At 44.1% G+C, this 19044-nt stretch overlaps 1 pseudogene across 1 annotated transcript in view; it reads left to right on the forward strand.

Moving 5' to 3' along the window:
* Nucleotides 1–15709, forward strand: part of LOC147726309 (uncharacterized) — a 30180-nt pseudogene extending 14471 nt beyond the window's left edge. Inside the window, exons 4-9 of the transcript XR_015309429.1 lie at nt 2140–2373; nt 7214–7367; nt 11122–11231; nt 13117–13230; nt 13937–14083; nt 15559–15709. The product of XR_015309429.1 is annotated as an uncharacterized LOC147726309 (transcript). The remainder of the gene's footprint in view (nt 1–2139; nt 2374–7213; nt 7368–11121; nt 11232–13116; nt 13231–13936; nt 14084–15558) is intronic.
* Nucleotides 15710–19044: the final 3335 nt, after the last annotated feature.

Raw genomic sequence — 19044 nt, forward strand, 5'->3', positions numbered from 1 at the left:
TCTGTCAGACTGCATTTTGGTTATGATAGTCTGGTGCCATGACAAATCCATTCAACTGAGGACCTACACACTCAAGCAGGCAAACTTGTAAAACCTTACACTCTTGCCTGGAGTGACCACCATACAATGTTATTCACCAACACAACTCCAGGCTACAACAAACCATCATGGAAAGTCATAAGATAGACTCATTGTTATTCCTGCCTTTGCTGAGATTGTCGGTCTCCATTGTAGCACTAGGCAGGTCGATCTGGCTGACCAACCCTGACATTTAGAAGGTCAGAATACATTATGCACCCATCTGTTTCTCCGATTGGCATTGAAATTTGCCAGAGTGCTGGGTTTATCATAGATATTATGGTCAGAGCTATTGTTCGGAGTAAAATCTAGTTATGCTCAATTTGATTTCTGAGGTCCTAATTATGAGTTGGGTGGCACTGAGATTAGGTGATCTCAGGAGGTCTTAGAAGGCGATTCAGTGATTTGCCAAGAATCATAATGTGTTGATCCAATGCCAGTATTGAACCTGGTTCCCGAGTTCCAAAGTTGGCAGGTTTTACTGCATAGTAAATTTGCAAGTAAATGCACCCTTATCGTGCATTAAATTTGCCTCAGTACTGTGCAGTTATAAGTAAAATCCCATGGAATGGAGAATTACCTGGATGCAATTTTTCTGTCAAAAAAACCCAAGAAATTCGCCATTACATGGGTTTTTATCCCACATACACATAAATTTACTACCTGCTCTGAGCAGGTGGTATATCTATGCTCTGGCTGGTGCCCGGCATGGGAGGTCAGGGAGTGGCAGTGCTGGGAGCAGGGGAGGGAAGAGGATTTTTTTTCTAACAGGAGGAGCACCTGAATGCTATTGCTTATCAGATAAAAACACACTAAAATGAGGCTTGGCTGCTCTGTACAGAATACCTGCCAACTCACACGGTGCCATTGTGTGTCACACAATTTCACACACTCACCTGTGAGGAGCCGAAACCACGCGGTGGCAGAGAAACGAAGTGAAAATCACTATAAACAGTGAGGGGCAGATTTACAATAACTGGTGCATCCCTGCATTTCAGCAGGGATGCGGCAGTTATTGCGCGTCACAGCTCTACCACCATGGATGCGTTGCATTTTCAAAGCGGGGCACCTTGGGGCAAAAATGGACAGATGCGTGACGCATTTGCTGCCGTAAAGGCGGCGCATTGCTGGAGTTGCGTCACAAGCACGACGCAGCTCCAGCAAGGCTCGGGGGTGCCCTATCCTTAAAATGCTGCTTCAATCCTTACGCCTGCTTCAACCAGGCGTGTGGTTTTGACACAGCATGGCCCAAAAAAAAAGCTGAGTGAAATGTTGTAGATTTCACTCAGCCACTTTTAGGAGGCGTTCCTGCGCTGGAACAACCCCCCTGCGCATGAACGCCTACATGTGGCGCAGGGCTTTACAACGTGACGCATCTCCCAGATGCGTCACGTTGTAAGTACCCCACAGCATGGCTCTGGATTTGCGCCGCCGCTGCGTCACAATAGTGACGCAACGGCGCAAGGGCTTGTAAATCTGCCCCTAAGTTTCTAGCTTGTTTTCATAGGCTGTAATCAGCCGATGTCAATTAAATGACGTGAAAACACTCCAGGACATCTGGGACACTCTCGATGACCCTTTGTTTTGATTATTTTTGGGAGGGGGTGGGGGGGCTTGGCGAGCCGCAGAGTAGCTCTCAGATAGCTCTCAGCACCAGGCCCCGCCCCCTTCCGTCCTAACAGGTGAAGTGGCTTTGTAAGTTGGCAGGCATGCTGAGACCAAAGTTGTATGCGATTTTTCAGGTTGAGTTTTCCAGCCGGATAAAATGTGTTTGGTTCTCCCACACCCGGTAAAACCGGGCCAGTAAAAACCAAACAATTTATAATCAGGTGATCTAAAATTAACGCATAAAATCACCATGCGTTAATTTCGCTCCACCTCGGTTATAATCAGAGCCTTAGAAGTGTATATAAGCCAGTTTGATGGAAAAGAGGACTATAATATATTCTGCTACGTCTTAAATGTAAAAATGAACAAATAAAATAAAAATTGCATATTCATGTCAAAATTCCATTGTGTTAATCCCACGAGTTAAAAAAAGCACACTTTCCTGTTTCGTAGGGCACTGCATGGATTGGCATTGTTGACGAAGGGGGCGAGACAGTGACGACATACAACGTCACCGCGGGACAGGTCATCTTCTTTCCGAAAAACACTCTGCACTGGGTGAAGAACGTGGGGGACGAAGACTGCCTCTTCTTCCTCTTCTTCACCACCCACGACGAGCTTCAGACTCTAGATGTCGATGACGCGTTCTTCTCCACCCCAGAAGACATCGCCGCGAGATCACTGAAGGTCTGTCCTGGCGCTGAGTCAAAGGCTCCTTACTGTTCTACTCTGGGGTTCAAAGAGGCAATGTGGACTAGGGAATGTAAAAACACACATTCATTACTGACTAAAATGTCGAGATTACAGTAATCCTTGATAAATGCTTTGACAATATTTTATCCACACAAACAACACAGATGCCAAAACTGATGCTTATTCAACAATTGACTCTTCACAATCACACGTGTCACTCATAGTGATTGAAAAGCAAATACATTTATTTTTTCTTTTTGTTTTTTTAAATATATACATCATTTCAAAATGAATCAGTTCATGTTATTATTTTAATGAACATTCTCACAATTTTAGGACCACATAAAAAAAGATACAAACATATATACCATTACTTGTTGATTACAAATATAACATTACATCCCACAACACATTTAGAGACATTTAAAAGAGATGAGGCAGCTCAAGTTCCAAAGGGGAATAAAGAAAAAATAAGTAAAAAGTAAAGAAAGAGATATTTACTAATTCAGGACATCATGCTTGTCAATCAACTAGCATCCACTTACTAGACATATGCACGTCATGGCACTTAGTGACAAATGAGTCTTAAATCTCAGTGGCTTTGTAAAGTGCCCAAACATTGAGTGGTTTAGGTTTGTGTTTAAACTGTTGAATTGAGGACTTTGGAAAGTGAAGTGCACTGAGCAGGACGCAGTCTCGGCCGCTTTGCCCCACTCTGCAGAGGTGAAAGTTGTGAAAGAATTTGATGATGGATGATAAAGTGGCTTGGCGTCTACTACTATCAAGAAGTGCGGATTAACCGGTATTGTATTCAGGTTGTTATAGGCACAGTTTTTCTTCAGCCCCTGATCTTACCAACAGTTGGCTACATTGCGTTGACTCACGCTTTAGCACATTTCTGCAGTTCCTGTGAATACACACTGAGGGGTCTATTTACCAAGATTTAACGCCATGTTTTTGTCACAAAAGTGACACAAAACGACCCTAAATCTTTTTTCACCTATTTACTTTCCCGTGTAAAACCTGTTTTTCGCTGGAAGATAACTTGACAGTAACGCATTACTTAGCGCCAAGGGGGCATTCCGTGGGTGGCGCATGGGCCTTCCCATGCAACCCCCCACGGTTTCTGGTGCCAAGCCCTATTCACTTTAAAAAGTAGACAAGGCTTTGCGTCAAAAAATTGCGTCCATTTCAGATAGGTGCTATGAAGGAGAAATACTTTTATTTTTCCTTTCTTTTCTGACTTTGCGTGTGTGCTGCACTGTACAGCACGCATACAAAGTGGCACAATGTTTAACCCCTTCCGTGCTCCGGACGGCCGCGAGCACTACCTCGCTGGTGCTGCAAACGGAAAACGGCCGACACGGCCCCGCCCACTCCGTGGAACGCCAGTACTGCGGCGAAATAATCGCCGCAGTAAACAGGTTAAAGTTAATCTAAGCATAGTATTTTGTACTGGAAGGGTATCTCCCAGCACAAAACCTATGCTAGACTCACGGAGACACCGTTGCAACAAAGAGGCCGGCGCCTGTGTTGGGCTGGTATAAATATCTGGCCCCCAAACCCCCAGGCACTGAAAATGTTCGGGAGAGAACCGAGAGGGCTGTACTCCCACTGGGTCCCAACAGAGTGGAGTTTGCGTCCTAGCCGAATGTGGCACTAAGGGGCTGCCCACTTATTTATTTATATGTTTTCTGTAGCGCTAGGTAGACCTGAAGGTATCAGAGCGCTTTACATATAATGCAAGATCATTAGATTGAAATACATGCAAAAAACCAGATACAGAAAATAGTTCGGCCGCAGGGGTAGTTACAGTATGCAGACATAGGAACCGCTTGAGCTACAAGTGGACTGCTGAAACACTAATTTAACCGCTATAAGTGGTCAAGGCAGAGTCAGTGTGAGCTTTGGGAACATAGCTCAGTTAGGGTGCGTGCTAAAGTATTTGTTGAGCAGTAGGAATTAAGGTCCCGTTTGAAACAGGAAAATGAGGGGTTGCAGCGCAGGTCGCTAAGGAGTGAGTTCCATATCGTGGGAGCATTTCCAGAGAAAGAACGTGTCTGGGTGGATTTCTTTTTCAGTTTGGGAGGTTTGAGAAGAAGTGCATTGGAGCTCCTTAGAGATCTGGCTATACCAGCTTTTGAAAGTTTGTTCTCCATATAGTTGGGGTTATGTGTGTGAAGGGCCTTCTGGGTGATGCAAGCGGTCTTGTAGAAACATCTTCCTTCAATTGGGAGCCAATTGAGGCTTTTGAGGGCCGGTGTGTTGTGCTCAAACCAATTACAACTTGTTATTAGTTGGGCTGCCATGTTCAGAACTGAGCTTCAGGGGCCCAGGTGAGTTTTCGGAGTTCCTGTGAAGATGGCGTTGCCATAATCCAGTATTGGGAGAACAAGTGAATGCACTACTGTCTTAAAATCTTCAGGGGGAATGAAAGGTTGGATTTTCTTGAGGTGTTTTAGTGTGAGGAGGGCTCTTTTGGCTAAGTTGTTGATGTGGGCTTTCAGTGACATGTTTCTGTTCAGGGTGATACCTAAGGATTTAACGGTGAGAGCACCCTGCATGCACCACGGGCACCTGCTTGGCTGGACATATCCGTGTCAGCATTAGGGAGAGGGGAGGGGAGTGCTGTACTTTAGTAAATATGGCGCTCGTCTGCTCTCTCCTTCTCACGCAGCGCAGCATTTGCAGCTGCTGCACTTGGCTGGGTGTGAAACTGGTAATTCTGGCCCTGAGGGTTCTTCTCAGTACTTCATTGATGTCTACTGGGAGACCACCACCAGCCCAACTGAGGCACGTTGGCTATAGGAGGAGTCTTCTGTCCCGGACACCAGTCACTCTAATATAATACCTGTCTGTTGTACGGGCACGTTCGCCAAGCGTCTTTTGGTAACTTGTTAGCTGGTGCCTACTCTCTCTATAGACTCAGGGAGGTAGTGGTGGCTTGGTAGCAAGAGGTGAGGTTGGGTGTGGCCCATAGTGCAGATTTACACACTCACTCGTATGACTTCCTTTTTCATAAGTCACAGGATTCTCTGCATTCAAGCACACTCTAGGTCTATTGGGAGCACACCACCAGCCCAACTGAGGCACATTGGCTATAGGAGAAGTCTCCTGTCCCGGACACCAGTCACTCTGATATCTGTCTGTTGTACCAGCGCATTCGCCAAACTTCTTTTGGTAACTTGTTAGCTGGTGCCTACTTCCTCTACAAACCCAGGTAGGTAGTGGTGGCTTGGTGGCAAGAGGTGAGGCTGGGTGAGGGCCATAGTGCAGATTTACGCACTCACTCTTATGACTTCCTGTTCCATAAGTCAAAGGATTCTCTGCATTCAAGCACACTCTAGGTAAATCATTAACTGAAGACTCCACAGGCCTACAGACTGACTGCTCTCCGTGTGACGTCACGGATATCGTCCAGTCTTGGGAAATTATTTTCCGTCAGTATTGATCTGTGCTGACATCAAAAGGACCTGGTCCTTGCCAAGGGTTTTTAGGAAGGTTTCCACCAGTGAGGGGTCTGTGACACACGTTGCAACACCTCACTGTATGAACCCTGAGTTTGAGTCACCAGGTCGTACAATGAAAGTGTGAGTTCTCACAAGAAACAACGGTGCACCTGCTTCTACCCACCTGCACTTTCACAAGCCCGTACATTTAATGAGCAGGGCCTTGCAGTGCTGTCTGCAGTGCACACAATAACTCAGAAACTGATGCACTTTCGGAAGTGATCCTCATAAAAACAAGCAATCAATCAATCAATCAAAACATTTATAGAGCGTGCTACTCACCCGTGAGGGTCTCAAGGCGCTGAAGGGAGGGGGGGTGCTGCTACTGTTCGAATAGCCAGGTCTTGAGGTGCCTCCTGAAGGTGAGATGGTCCTGGATCAGTCATAGGTGTGCAGGGAGGGAGTTCCATGTCTTGGCGGCCAGGTAGGATAACAATCTTCCGGTGGTTCTGCAGATCCATGGGATGATGGCGAGGGCGAGGCTGGCGGAGCGCAGCCGGCTGGTGGGAGAGTAGAACGTGAGGCGGTTGTTGAGGTATTCGGGGCCCATGTCGTGGAGTGTGCTTTGTGTGCGTGGGTGAGGAGCCTGAATGTAATCCTCTTGTTGACGGGGAGCCAGTGCAGGTTTCTCAGGTGGGCGGATATGTGGCTATGGCGAGGGATGTTGAGGATGAGTCATGGGGAGGCGTTCTGTATGCGATGTAGTCGTTTCTGGAGTTTGGCAATGGTTCCTGTGTATAGGGCGTTTCAGTAGTCCAGTTGGCTAGTGATGAGGGCCTGGGTGACCGTCTTTCTGGTTTCGGTGGGGATCCACCGGAATATCTTTCAGAGCATGCGCAGGGTGTTGAAGCATGATGACGAGACAGATTTGACTTGCTTGGTCATCGTGAGGGTGGAGTCCAGGATGAATCCCAGGTTGCGTGAGTGGTCCGAGGGTGTTGGTGCGGAGCCCATTGCTGAGGGCCACCAGGAGTCATTCACACAGCTGTGCCCCAGGTGAACACACATCTTCATGATACCACCATTGGAGTATTGACCTCAGGCCAAACAGCATTACTCACACGTATTGAGATTGATTCATTTGCCAATCAATTGAGTTATTCCACATTTCAATAAACATCAAAAGTGAATGCCTCGGTTCCACCGCGCCTTTTGTGCAACAGAGATCTGATAATCATGGCTACAAGGCATACATCACTCTCTAGTTAATAGTGGTTGCAATAAACCCCTGTCATGTCCCTGAGCCAGCAAACCATACCTGGAATAGACTACATGTTTTCTCCAGATTTCTTCAAATAACGCAGACTTTGCGTTCTCTGTTGTAGCCACAAAAAGGGGTGGATTTTATCCGAACCTTCAGAAGACCCAGAGAGGACCAAGCTGTCAACCTACCTGCCAACCTGGTGGAACTTGTCCAGAATGCCAGTTACCTGCAGTCCCCGGATGAGCAGGTCTGGAAATACTTCTATGATCTGAAAGGTAAGAGGAGCTAAGCAAGCTGAATTAGAAGTAACACATATTTACATGTTTAGTTAAAGTCATAAAGGTAATGTAAGACTTGAAATCAATTTGGGGAATAGGACTACATTGCACAGCAGTCACTGGCAGAGAGGCGTGTTGATGCGGGTGAGGTGCACAGGAACAGTGGACAAGGCTCTGAGGGGGCTCCCTCTGAGGCTGGTGACTGCTCTTTCCACTGGCTGCCAGGACTGCAAATATGATTGTTTCTCACCAGTAAATCAAAGTGATTGAGTTATAAAGTGAGAATTTCTGTTTCACAGTCACGACAGAGTGTCTCGTTGTCATAAAAGATTATTATTATTATCTTTTTCAATATTGCGCGTACTCGACCCAAAGTTATTAGAGCGCTTTAAATGAGCACCAGTTGCGTTACATTCATTGTTGTTAGGCACGGGGAGATTGAGTGATTGGTCCAGATTCACAGGATGTTGAACGTCCCTGTTAGACTCAAACCTGTTCCTCAGCTTCGGGGGTGACCGCTCTAACCGTTAGGTCACATCCTCGGTGGATGAGTCGATGCATTATAGATCCTCATGGCTCAGCGAGCTCAACCGCTGCAACTGAGATATCAACGCGTGATGGCCTTCAAGTCAAGTTCGAATTCCTGCGAGACGACTTAGTTAGCAGCCCTACTGAGGAGGAGAAATTGTGATTGTGGGAAAATGACCTCTCGTTACTTCTGCGTAAATATGTGATGCCCACTTTTAAATGGAAATCAAGTGGTCATGGGGGTGTGGGCGCAGTAGGCCCAGCCACTGGCTCAACATCAAGACTTAGGTTCAAGTTTTACTGTTAGTAGTAGGAAGGAGGGTGATCACCTGCCAAAATACATTTCCTTTTATGAGCCAGGTGGGCCAGCTCCCCCTCCCCCATCCCCCCCCCTCCCCTTGTCTGATGGTTTCTAATACGGAATCCCAGTTTTCCCAGGATCTGCAGCTCACATTTGTATTTCGGGGAGAACATTTTGAAGAGTGGTACAGGGGTGCTTGAATCTCAGATATTCCATTTGACAGGGATCCGTTGAACTATGACTGCTCATCCCATTGCATAGAATTCTTAGCAGTGACAACAATGGCTCGTTAAAGGTAGTGACGTGGCAAGGGTGGCATGGGCAAACAAGGAAAGCTGTCCCTAGCAGTCTGGCATGATAGTACAAGGCACCTATGATTGGGGTGCAGTGGGCCCCTACACAAATGGGCCCTGGTGCCACTGCACCAGCCCCACCATTGAGTGTTTCACCCCTGACTGTGGAGTAGCTGAGAAGAAAGGGGCAGATAACGCCGGGAAAGTGGTGATGGATTGTACAGCTCACAATCCAGGACTTGAATACTTCAGTTAGGAACGAGTGCAAATGATAAAGCAGAACGAACTTGAAAGAGTGAACATCTGGCTCACTAGGTGTCAGTGTCCATTCAAAGTCTGCAGTACATCTAAAAATAGTTTTACTGACTAAATATTGACCTAGCATGTCATGTATTAATGACAGGGTCTCTCCTCTAGGCTGAGTCTTTTGGGGGAATTCTCCACTGAATTATTCAGAACTATTGGAGAGGTATTAGAGAAGCAGGCTGGCGGCTCAGGGTTGAACACTTTTTGCTGGGATACAAGGTGAATTGTGTGATATAAAGCTAGAATCCCACCCTGGTGGACTGCGCCTTCCATTCGTCTGGGATCGTTGGATTGGATGGCATCAAACACAGAGGGATGGGCATTTATTTTTGCAGAGTTCATTCCTAATGAAAGTGTGCCACATGCCACTAGGCGAGTCAGTCCAATTAACGCACTCGTCTCCCCAAGTGGACATAAAAGAAATGGTCATTTCTGGAAAGAGTGGGACTCTCACCTCTAGTAAGCAGTTTTCAGTCCAATAGCATTTCATCAGTTGTTCTAGCAGACAAAGGAACATCAAGGGGTGCAGCAGTAATTATAGGACTCACTGCTTATATCTGATCTTGAGGGCGGCGAATAGACTCAGAAGGGCCAAATGAACATTTTGTGGGGAATTAGGGTGTGAAAAGGTATTTCCCGGGTACTTCATACAAGGTTAGTGTCAGGAATGGAGTTATTAATTTGGGAGGAGCTGCCTCTACCAATATAATAAATCCACTCTGGTTAGGTGAAAACAAAGTCCCCAGAGAATATATACTCCCCCCTATTAGTTGCGGAGCAAATTGCAGGCAATTCTCTATGAGAATTCAAGTTAACAATTCTAAAAGTTAGAAAACAGGAGCCTTAAATTTCCAACCGAATTTAGAAGAATAGAGAAAAATGTAAAGAGAAAAAATACCAAGATCATCAAAACTGGGCAAGGGGATATGATCTTTAATGTTGTAAGGCAAAAAAATGGCAAAAGACAAATTAAAACAGCAATCAATGCTACTGTTCGCCGATGTCCGAGATCTTGGGGTAGTTTCAGACTGAACAATGGTGTGGAGGTTGGATGCACCAAGCAAGTCACCCCGGTCAAAGATTTTGCATTCTGACTTAAGCCTTAAATACAAGTCAATATTTTTCAGGGGCCAAGGTCACACCATTGCTGTTCAGGGGCCCTCAAAGCATTATTACCAAGCGCCTGGTGATGCTGTTCATTTGGCTCTAAAAGCTTCGAGCAGAAGAATCCTGGATTTCATAGTTGCGAAGGTCGCTTCGCTGGTCAGACAGAACTGTGAACCTGCCCAGTCCAAGGTTTCACCTTCAGCCTTGGTTGCCTTGATGGAGGTGGGCCAAACAGGGCTCCATGAGGTCAGATACTTTCTTTGTGAGATCCTGCTCAACCCATTTTCACTGCAGGAAAAAGCTTTGAATCTGGCAAACATGTTATTGAGCACCTTGGGTGCGACCTCCCCGAACAAGCCTCAGAACCTCCTTGTGGTTCTCCGGAGGGGGAAGGAAAAGACTAAGGGCCTTATTTAGATCTTGTCAGATGAGTTACTTCATCACAACTGTGACAGATATCCTGTCCGACGAAATATAAACCCCATAGGATATAATGGGATTTATATTTTGACGGATGAGATATCCATCACCGTTGTGACGGAGTAACCCATTTGTCAAGAGCTAAATCAGGCTTTAGGTCCCAGTATTTTCAGAGTACTAGAAACGTTCTTTCTGGTCAGTCCTGCAACCTTAGCTCCTCAGTGCAGTCTTTTAAGCTCCAGGTCTCTCTGCAGCCAGGTCTGCTGGAGGGTCCAATCTGCTTTACCTTTCATAAGCATGCGTAGGTTAATCCCATTTGTAAGCGTTCGGTATACTTCTACCCTTTATGTTCCAGTGAGGAGTTCTCCTATGTGGACTTCATTGCATCCATCTTTAATTGCTTTTTGATTGGCTTTTCATATTCCATGCCACCACCCTCAACAATATGAAAAATGCCCAATAAATGATGTCCATTGTACCAATCTCATTATGATGGGAGATGAGCGGTCCTCGATAACATTTGAATGTACAAAATGGAGGCTACGGACAGATTTGCAATCGCTGAACTGACTGAGCCATCACACTAGCATAAACGTTCGTTATAGCATAGAAACTGCTTTCCATGGGAAGTGCAATTTCGTATAATTTATTTTAGAAATTCATAGTATTGTCACTTCCTGGTATGTGCATATGTTGAGATGGCTATTTCCAAAAAAAAAGAAAATCTATGCGCTGTGACCTAGAACAGTATGGTGCAATATTGGTGTAAATTGTTGCTTTTTGTCCATTGTTTAAGGTTCGAAGGAATTCCTGTATTCTGGAGGAATAATACAATGGGCTCGCTACCGGAAGAATGGGATTGGCCTGAATAATAACGAGAAGGTCTTCAGCGACTCCCTAAATCAGGTAAGGATATCTTATTATCATAAGGTTTGAATGTATTGGCCGCATCAATATGGATCCGCCTTTCAAGGATTCCAGGCAATCATTTATGAAACTGAGGGCCATCATTAGGATGGGGTCACTTGATGGTTCAATCTCGCCCATAAAAAACATTCTCTGATTAATCTAGTGCTTGACTCACTTTTGCTTTTTCCTTTCAGTGACCGCGCAACCACACACTTCCATTTTGTTTAGGTAGACTCCCACTTCACCATTATTACATCTGTGGCTACCAAGCTATCATGACTTCCTCCTCACTATGGTTTCAGCGCCGGTGCGCCTCACACTTGTGCCCACTGTACTGCTCTACAGCAGTTTCAATTAATTATCCGACTCAAGGATGGTTCAGCAAAGGAGTGATAAAAATTTGCACATGTTTTTAGATCTGGCTTGATAGTGCAGATGTCTACAAGACCTACTTTTACCAAATATTTAAAATATATAGATAGAAGTCTTTGCCATGTAAAGCAGCGTTTTGCGACCAAAAGCCCGGCAGTCACATCGTAATGCGGTGGCGGGTGGTCTCCTGACTGCAGTGATAGCAATCGGCGGTCCAACCAACAGCCATCGTAATCGGGCCCTAAGGGTAATTGCTTTCAAGTGCAAAAGGATGACCCCCACGTGCAACATACCTTGCAGTGGTGAGGTCCATCTCAGGGGCAAGGAAATATAAATGCATAATCTCACTGCTAATCACTCTAAAATGGCCACAGTTTAAAGCAAAGTCAAGCTAGGCTGCATCGCCTTTGAAGTGAAACCTCAACATATCTTACCCTTCAACTGTACAGATCCAGAGGGCAGTGAGCCCTCAGAAACTCTGACTCTCTTATTGGGAATCCCAGTGTTCTTGAAACAAACATAGAAGAAACAGCCATTGTCAGGAAGCACACTTAAGGTCTGACATTCATTACCACTTTCAATCAGACCTCCAACCTCCTTTAAAGACTTCACAATGACTTAAAGTCTTTTCTGTTCAAGGCTTCTCCCCCTCATCATTTGACCTCTCATCCCCGCATTGACCGTCGGACTTTCACTAAAGGCTATATTGTGCTGCTGCATGTACACTTCCTCTCTCTCACCCTCCACTGCTCCGCATTTACTTTCCCCACACAAGAGACTTCTTTCCACCAGCCTTCCTTCAAATACATTATCATGTGTTCTTTGGATATTTTTATCCTTGTAAAGCGCTCTGACACCAAGTTAGGTCTTGTTTGTTCTATATAAAACTACCTAAATAAATAATCAAATATCCAAATAACAAAAAAAAAATCTAATGCTACAAATAATACCTGGGTGTCTCTGAGTTAATTCCTGATTACAGCCTCCTTTTCATAGATCAGTGTATGGAGAGAAAATTAACCAGCCTGAATGAAAGAAAAAAATGAATACACTGCAGATGCAGGTCCACATAATGAATGTATGTAAAAACACAGACTATTTCAAAGAAACGTGCTCCCCTGTAATGGGCCTGGGGTGTTGACATCTCGTCCCATCCCTTGCGCATACTTCAATTTCTTATTTATGACAATTGGTCATTTAAAATTTCTATTTTACTCTTTAAGGATATATTGGTATATTGGAACCAGGTTTCCTCTAAAGATTTAAGAATAACAGAGCAGTTCAGACTGCGGATTTACAGAGTAGAGTTTTATTGAGCTGCCGTGATGCAAACTTTGTGTCTCCTGTGTAGATGCTCTGACCTTTGACAGTTTCTGAACGCAGCTAGATTCGTTTGTTGACATTTCAGGATGACTCATATACGCAATCTGACTCTGCTGCATTTAATGGCTTATTAAATCATATTATCGTGTTTCTAGTCATACACTCAGTATTACCTTTTTTTGTCTAGCACGCAGACTCTCTCACTCTGGGGACTCTCCGAATATACAGCAATGGCCTCCGACAGCCTCATTTCCACTTCAATGCCCATGAAATGGGATACGTCATCAGTGGCTGCGGGAAGGTAATTCATCATTAAGGCCATGCTTAATTTTACTTCATGCTGCTCAGGTTGCAATCAAGAACTAGCATTTTATTTCCAAAATTAGTATCACGTTACACAAAGAGCTCTTCAGTGGGAGCTCAACTGGTACAGGCTTTACCAGAGCTGAGGTGCATACAAGGGAAGTAGCATGACATTGTAGGCTGGGCCTACTATTTGGGTAACATCAATTATTTTAGGAATTTAGAAAATTGACGTGCATGCCTAGCTGAAAGCTCTCCACACACAATATATGGGTGCTTTTTATTCAATTATACATTATTATAGAACTACTGAAGCATCCTAGAATTTTTGAAGATGTACCAGTTTATGTTTTTATTAATTTATGATAACTGGACGTAGAGAAGGGAGATGCTTTGTAAATGTTAGTGACTCAATCGTTTTAGGTCTTCCAACATTGTTAATGTCACTTCCCTGCCATATGTGCCCTCGCCTAGACACCCTAAAGACAACTGCATATAGGACAACCTGGCACATCTTTTTTTGTAATAAATGTGCTGCTTGAAAAATGCTGTTAGTGTGACAAACAAGTATAAGAGTAACAAGAAAAAAATCTGAATGTGATTCTTGGATAAAAGAATTCAAAAATATACGCAGGTCATTGATTTAATTGTTTAAAATGTATTATCTTTGGATGATAATTATACCATACTCTATGCCCCTACAGATCGGGATTACTGGTACAAACCCCACAACTGACTTTGAGGTTGGTGTTGGAGACGTGTTTTTCTTTCCTATTGGCACCCAACACTACATCAAGAGCACGTGCGATGAAGACTTGTACATGATTCTAGCCTTCAGCACTGGCAACCAGGTAAATACCCAAACTAAATGTTAAAAGATAATCATGCTTCAATATACTATATAAGAGAACCTGGAGAGGGGGATATTTATTGAATCACCACAAGATGCAACCTTAAGGGTGTAATTATATACAGGACAGTGTACTGTGGAGGAGCGGTCAGCAGGAGGATTTTGAGAGGAAGCAGCCAGCTTTTGTTAGTGATGATACAAAACTATGTGGGATGATAACGAGGAGACGGCAGAAGAATATGGAAGCGGGTGTAGACCATGGGACGGCGGTGATGAGGAAGTTATCATTCGGGCAGTATAGAGAACTTCACTCATGATTACTGCTCGCTTGTGATGCTATTGTTTTTCATCTATCTGTCTTATGTTTGAGGTGATCCCGCCCTCATCGTCGATCTGCCATATCCTGCTCTGCCTCTTCACAATTATATTGATTCCATATGTTTCTTTTTTAACATTGTAAAGAGCCTTGATACCCGCTAGGGTCTTGTTTGCGCTATATAAAACTTTCAAATAAATAAATAAATAAGGAAGCATCTAATGGGACTCTGAAGAAGACAGTGGGAGGATACGCTAGTATAAGCAGCCCGTGACAGGATGTGAGACAGAAGCCACTAGTGAGAGGGGTCAATGAGTGGCTATGCACGAGAAACCAGCCAGAGAGTGGAATTGAAGAAAGAAGCAGTCAGTTGGGGAATAGCGAGAGTGGGACAGCTGGCCAGAGTAAATGGAGCAGAGAACAGTCTTTTGGACAATAGGGACAGTAAAACAGCCAGTGAAAGCAAGTGGACAAAGAAGCAGTCAGTGGCAGCAAATAATAAGAACTGTCTGGAATGATGTCGGGCAGAAGTCACTGGATGTAGATGTAGAAGCCGAACAATATGAAGATAGAGGAAAGTGGAAGAAGACAGATATATAGCAAAAAGCAGTGCATGTACTAAGATACAGAAGAGGAATTGGTTAATTGCTAAATGAAGAGAGGGGCACACAAAGCTGCATGGGGTATTAGTGCTTTCAAGTTAGAAACTCTTGAGAAATAGCTAGTCAGTGTTAGACTTGGGTGTGTGTGTGTTGCACAAACGTTTTACACATTGCCTCTGGGATAAGCCTCACTGTTCTGCCAGGCTATGAAGGGGGTGAGTAGGGGTTTTCTTGGGTGTGTGACACCCTTATTCTGACTAGAGTGGTGGGTTCTGCCCTAGCCAACCAGAAACCCAATTTCTAATAGTCAGAAATAATAATGACGGTAATAAATATAGAAGCTACAAAGGATAATCGCGACAAGGAAGGTCATTAGTGGAAGCAGTTACTGTACTGAAGAAAGTCTCAGTTCTTTTTTGAAAGTGATGACAACTCCTGTAGTGTGTAATTAATTTTTGTTTTATGAGCCAAACAGAATGATTGTAATTTCCATTCTGTCTGACCAATGAATGAGCTTGAAGCATTGGGTTGCATTAACATTCTGGTTGCTTTCAACAGCTTCAGACCCTTGACATGGATGATTACTTCCATGCCACTGCAGACCACATTCTGGCCCAGCTCTTTCTGAAGAAACAAGAGGAATTCAAGCAGATCCCCAAGTTCCAAAATGACCAAGCGGTGAACCTGCCGTAGGAATAAACATTCACAGTCGAAGAACATTAAAATCATGAAAAGTACCATTCCTAGATGTCTCAGTGGTGGTGTCAAACGTAATCAAAGGCACAGTTGTGTGAAAATGAAAAATCAAATAGCTTTCGTTTGAAAACTGGAACAATCCTGCAACGCAAGTGACCAAGAAAAGACTACAACGGAAAGAGATTTTTCACCGTGGTGAATGTACATGGTATCACATCAGTGATATCAGCATTAGCCAATCAGATTACTTGCCCACCATTTTGGAACTTTGAACTTTATTACAGACATTATGGTCGGCGCTTAGCAGTTGGAGAGAAGGTGGTGTGCACTTTTATCATACTATTCTTTCCAAAGTCTGCAAATGTAAGGGTTTAAAACCCACAGTAACGCATCCAGTGAGCAGCAAAGGGTTGGGGTTCATCCTATTTCTTATGGTCTCTTTTCTGTCAGCGATGTGCTAATGTAGGAGTTGAAAGAGAGGCCCTAACAAAGGTGCAGAAGTCCAGTATAGTTGCTTGACATGTGTGATCTGGGCCTATGGTGAAATGTGTTTGTTGTAGAACACATGCCTAACAGAACAGGGGGAAAACCCCACTAAAGTTTTTCAGGCACCCATGAGCTGTATGTAGTATTTTTACATCCCCTAGCCTGGTGCTCTGTGTATGTATACTCGTATGCCATATTGGTGAGAATAACAGTATTGTAGTAACTGATGTTAATTTACAAAGTGTTGTAATAACATTATATGTATCCATATGGGTAGGTGAAAAATATGTATCCTCCAAAATGAGTGAGTGGAGAGCTTGCATTACTTCTTGCGTCTATTTTATTTATAATCATAAAACTATACTCACTCAGCAGGGAGGATAAATATGGCACTACATAACCCTAACCGGTGTATATAATATATGTATGTATCTGATACGTAGACTTTTGGATACTTTTGGGTTACATCAAATATTCTATAAATAATGCACTTTCAAAAAAGCTTTTCACTTGGATAGGCACTCACGATTTCCCCTAATACAGCTAGCAGTGAGTTTCTGACACTTTTCTTCAATATTTAAATTTTGCTAAATATAAGTCAAAAAAATTATCTCAAAGACATGCATTTTAAAAAATCGTGTTTAGTTTTTAAAAGAACCTACCAGTATTAAATGTCTCAGAAACTTGGATCTCAAAGAGTAGAACTAAGTGTACTCCTAAAATTCATAATATTTGATTGAACTCTTTATTTGGATCTAAAAAAACAGATAAGGTTTAAACATCCAGTGTAATGTTTTCTAATAATCAATGTCATAGAATGTTTCATATTGGCTGATTATTGTGTATAATGTTGTATCTACAGGAATGAAGTGTACTTCTTGAGTCCATATTACTTTAAATATACCTCACGTCAAGATCAATATCTTCGGGAATAAAAAAAAATATTTTTGAATTTAATGTGAATTTAGTGTGAAATTGTGCTTGTTGGGATAGACTTACTGTTTGATAATGTGAAAAACAAAGAATGTTGCTGTTGCCCAATAAAATGTAATACTGAGGCCCTTGTTACAATGTCCGGCGGAAAGCCTCTGATCAGCGTTGGGTGGAAGGCTTCAGCTCCTGATTCCGATTAAAATTTTTACCTTCAGACTAAGGCCCAAATTACTATGTTAGCTGACTTGAGTCTGCCGGACACTGTTTTGATGTGGGAACCGACCTAGCGTAGGTCGCCAGTTCCGAACACTGTATTACGATGCGACCACACATGATGCAGTTGTAAACTTCCATTTCTCTATGAGTGCTAGTGCTGTGGGCGGTTTCCGGCCACAGCACAAGCTCCCATAGAGAACTGGGAGTTTGTGTAGATGCCTGACACCTGGTGCAGGGATTTACCCCAGGCCCCCAACCAGAGGTCGATAAGGGATGGGCCCTGCTAGGGGCCCCCTAAGTCACTTTCCGACAGGCTTTCCATGTCAGAGAGTCCGACATGGGTAGCCTGTCGGAAATCGATATCATAATCCCTATGGCGGAAACGTCATACGCATAATCCCTACAGCAGAAACGCTGTACAAAAGGGATTATGTGGCGGTTTCCGACTAGCCGACTGGGCTCCAAGAGCCCATTGAAACCTGCACACTATTTGATGTTACAGTTGGCCTGAAGTCCAAAGGTGAGATTTCGCTTTCCAAACCATGGGTGTATTTGGGACACGATCTACTATGGCCTTATTGAAAAGTTAAATATGCCAATTAGGAGTTAGTCAATTTCTATGTGTTTTAGGGCTCGGAGCACAAGAACTGGGGCCTGGTTAGCAGTGTTCCAGTGTACAGATTCAAAAGAACCAGCACCATCTGTCCGCAAACAATAGGCGTTACCACACAAAAAGAGTCACTTTATCACAACATCGACACTTTGAAGAAAATAGTTTGAAAGGTTTCTGTATTGTGTAGCTGGAACTTTTGCACCTTCTTCACAGAGGATAGGTTTGCCATTGAAGAAGTGTTTATACCTTTGAAGAGTTCATAGACAAACCTGCTGCTGGTATGACAAAACTCAGACACTGTATAGAAGTAAAATAAACCCTATGAGCCCGATTCACAGAATGAACTTAAGACTAAATCCTAAACTTACTACTATTTGGTATTCACAGAATGCACTTACTACTTTCGGGATTCACAAAGTGAACTTACTACTTTCGGGATTCACAAAGTGAACTTACTACTTTCGGTATTCACAGAATAGATTTAAGACTACTAACTTTACGTCCACACTCGGGCCGGAAATTCCTGCCCGGAGGCGGAGTTTTAGGCTTGGGGGCGGAGCTTATGGCCCGGAGGCAGAGCCTCCGGATTGGAGGCGGAGCTTCTGGCCCAGAGGTGGAGATTTCAGCAATGGCTAAATACCCACCTCCGAGCCGGAAGCTCTGCCTCCAAGCTGCAAGCTCCGCCTCCGGCCCGGAAGCTCCGCCTCAAGCCAGAAACTCCGCCTCCAGGCCGGAATTTCCGGCCCGAGTGCGGACGTAAAGTTAGTAGTCTTAAATCTATTCTGTGAATACCGAAAGTAGTAAGTTCATTCTGTGAATCCCGAAAGTAGTAAGTTCACTTTGTGAATCCCGAAAGTAGTAAGTGCATTCTGTGAATCCCAAATAGTAGTAAGTTTATGATTTAGTCTTAAGTTCATTCTGTGAATCGGGCCCTATGTCTTTCTAGTCTTCTGTATAGTACAGTTTTTGCCAGGCCGGTAGGACCATCGGCCCCAGACTACTTAGGGCGGAGAGCAAGCGCAAGCGCAGCAGACGCGCGCAGCGGGCGCGCCAGTGGCGCGCTAAAGGCAAGCCCGTCTGCGCCCGTCCGTGCCTGGATC

This window comes from Lissotriton vulgaris, chromosome 3_1 (genome assembly GCF_964263255.1).
Source record: "Lissotriton vulgaris chromosome 3_1, aLisVul1.2, whole genome shotgun sequence".
NCBI lineage: Eukaryota > Metazoa > Chordata > Amphibia > Caudata > Salamandridae > Lissotriton > Lissotriton vulgaris.